Source organism: Diospyros lotus, chromosome 10, assembly GCF_014633365.1.
Source record: "Diospyros lotus cultivar Yz01 chromosome 10, ASM1463336v1, whole genome shotgun sequence".
In the NCBI taxonomy this organism is placed as follows: Eukaryota; Viridiplantae; Streptophyta; class Magnoliopsida; order Ericales; family Ebenaceae; genus Diospyros; species Diospyros lotus.
Window position 1 is genome coordinate 1,277,344 of NC_068347.1, and position 3,727 is coordinate 1,281,070.

Below are 3,727 nucleotides of genomic sequence, written 5' to 3' on the forward strand. Positions count from 1 at the left end.
GGGTGCCAAGTGTCTTATGTGGGCCCCAAGGACCGGTATGTGCTTTTATTTTGTTATGCTATTGAGCTTTTGTGCTGTTGCGTCTCATGGCTTGTGTGTACCTGGGGGTTTATTCTGGGGTGAGATTTCTGGTTTTGTGTAGCCTTCAGCCTTTTCTTCCTTATGCTTGCTGAGTGTCTCGACTCACCTTGCTTTCCATCATTCCAGGTAGTGGCGGCGTGGGCCATAGCAAGGGAGTCAGCTTTAACGGCGGAGTCGGTGTGGTGTACAGGCAGTCTCGTCAATCCCTATCCACTCTGATGTCTAAGTAGAATTTACCCTATTATTTTGTACTGTGCCAGGTCTTTCCTCGAGTCTCGTGTATGCCGGCACAGGAGTTTGTGTTTCTTTATTTATCTTGTGACCGCTGTGTTAGCGGGATACCCATAGTGCATGCATGTCTTGACCTTTGCTTCCGCTGTTCTTATTTTTTGTGTATGCATGCCGGGGTGGTCTTTGTCTGGTGTCTCATTCTTTTCTCCTTCCGTAGGCGCTCCCGTTCGGGTAGTCCGGGCGGCTGGGATATCCGGGTGGGGGTGCTTACATTGTTGGTATCAGAGCGTCATTGAGTCAGTTTTTGAGACGAGTTCCTGTACACCAAGGTTGTCGGGTAGAGTTAGGGAGGTCTAGACGAATCGAATAGGTCAGGCTGCGTTGAGTTGTTGATTCGTGTGAGAGTCTGTGTCCCAATTTATGTCCATGCATGGGTGACAAGTGCACGTTAGGACGAGACCGTGAAGTGGTATGAATGAGATTTATTTAGGACTTGTGCCTGCCCTAAGTGTTTGGGTAAGAGGTTGGAATATATTTGCTTGATAGTTGGTGGTTTTTACAGATTTTGAGTATTCCCAATAGGACCCGGAGGCCCAGATCTCGATGTACCCCTACCCAATTCGGAGGCCTTCCCAGAATTGCATTGTATGTGGTGTCAGTGGGAATAGGAGTTTGCTTCTAGATGGGGAGGCGGGCAAGACGAAAATGAGTACTTAGAGAGTTATATGTATCGGCTTACCGATGCCTTCGTAGTATTTTTGGGTTGGTCGAGGCCGGCGATAGAGGTGGAGGTTTGGAGTTTCCTTGGTCTCACCAGGTGTTGTCGACGCCCTATTAAGGCTTGTGTTAATCTCATGAGAGATGAGGTCGTGGTAGAATGTGATTTGAGGGTTCATGATTGAATTTTGCCAGGAGTGGTACGGGAAGGTCCCACATGGTGGAAAATGTGCTATAGGAGTCCGATGGTAAATGGTAGACCCGTAGGTACCAAGATGTGTACATGGTGTACTGAGACGGGAAACTGAATCACTTCATGGACGGAATTTAAAATGAGTTTATGACATTTTCTTAATAATAGAAAATTTCTCCAAAATATTTTTGAAACTGCAGAAATAACATAGAAACATTTTTTGGCATTTTGAAAATGTAGAAATATTGAAACGTTTTAGTGCATCATAGATTTAGATAGTTGAAAAAAAAGAAAACTCTTACTATCGTGTCCGGAACATCCCGCATCGAGCGATAAGAAAGATCAGGTCAACTTACCCGGATGGGTCTACGCGAACTTCCTAGGGGTCACCAATCGTTGAGCTACCCTAACTGAAGCACGCTTAATCCGCGAGTTTTTTATCCACATTCAGTTCAAAAAGTATCCAGTTGGTATTGTTTCCTTGCTTACTATCCTCGATGTATATACTAGTTTCTGTAGAGTCATTTCTTAGACCAGACATTGGGCTTTTGTGATATTACATATCTGTAACATCTCGCATCGAGTGATAGGAAGAACCAGATCAACTTACCTTGATGAGCCTACGTGAACTTCCCAGGGGTCACCCATCGTTGAGCTACCCTAGCTTAAACACACTTAATCTAGGAGTTTTTTATCCACATTCAGCCCAAAAAAGTACCCAACTAGTGTTGTTTCCTTCCTTATTATCCTCGATGTATACACTAGATTTTCTAGAGTCTCTTCTTAGACCTGACTTTGAACTCTCAGAGTATTACATTATCTTCTTCTTGAGCACATGACGTCCTCATCACGTGACCTTACAATTGGTTCCAGATCTTCTCCCCTTTAGGGGCTCCATCCTAGAAGTCTGTTAGGAGTCACACCTTGTTCAGGCCCTCGAGTCCTGGCACCACTTCCTGCCTTCATCGAACAGTTTTCTTGTAACACCCCACTTCTCTCAGGGCATTAGATAATGTAAGATTTCTGGGATATATTTTTTTCCAATAGAAACTCCATACATAAATCGTTCCCCGACAATCTCGTTACACCTTCTCAATATATCAAACTTAATAATGAATAAACTAAGATATGTAACTCATCATAAATGCGGAAGATAGATCAAAACCTCAAATGATACATAACCGAAACCATCTTATTCATAACTTTAAAGTCAAACCATCATTTTACATGACATCATCAAAATAAACAACATAATTGAAAACGACATACCATAAATTATTTACTAATCGTCGTCACTCCTCGGCAATCCCTTTCCCTTTTGCACAACTGCTTTCACCTAGAACGTTTGAATATTTCATGAACAAATTCCAAATTAGATGATGAATCATTTAAGTGAGAGTTCAAAACACGTTTTTATGTATGTATACAAGACATGAAACAAATCGACACAACCCGATAAACCTTAGCCCAAGAGAATCCTTCACATCGCTTAACCCAACCATGGGGAAAAAGTAATCTCTCTAAAGACAACATCACCACATTGACGCATTGAAACAACACAGTCCTAACTTAAGAGGAGCAAGGTCAATGCATCTCCCCAACACCTCGGGAATAATTGCTACCACTCCCGACCTAAGAGCGTCACATCAACACAGGAACCTGGCTCACCATAATTACGTCAAGGATTATGTTCCCACTCAAAAGCATTTAAGAACCATTACCCAATCCAAATTCGTATCCCATATGGACCACTAATCGTATTTGTTCAATTTCCCTGGCTATACGGCCTGGCACGAAAACCTAGGCAGCTATCCCTGCATGCACACCAGCATAAGATGCCCTTATACATTATTCTGGCATCACCCTTGGGGAATTACAGCTATATTATCCGAACAACATTCCCGATTGACGTCCCATATGAACCACACAAAATGCAAGACAATGTTACAAAACATAACTCAATGCATCATACAAATAACATTTTATAAAATACAATGCACCATGTATAAAATGTTTTGGGACGAACCTCCCACATGAAACCAACCGTCACCGGTTACCGTTTGCATGCAACAAAACCATTTTGCATGAGATCATAACATATTTAGGTAGCACAAATACCAAGTTTTTAGGATAGAATTACTCACAATAAATCAAGTTTTGGGGGCGAACACTCACTTCGAACGTATTCAAAACGTCTCGATTCTTGTGCATGACCTTCATTTGCGTGCCAAACTTCAAACATTCATACTTATACTCAACATCGACCCACAACACTCCCTAAACATCATATTTATTTAAAAGAGCATCAAAATCTATTTTCCTTAATTTTTCATATTTTTCTCTATTTTTCTCCTAGTTTTCACCTCAATAATTCCAAAATAATTATCTCCTCAAACATTTTCCTAAATTTTTCAACATGATAATTTCTAAAATAATTTTAGAAAAATATTGAAACAAATTCCAAAAAATACCCCTAGCCCACGTGCTCTCACGCGCCAAATGCGT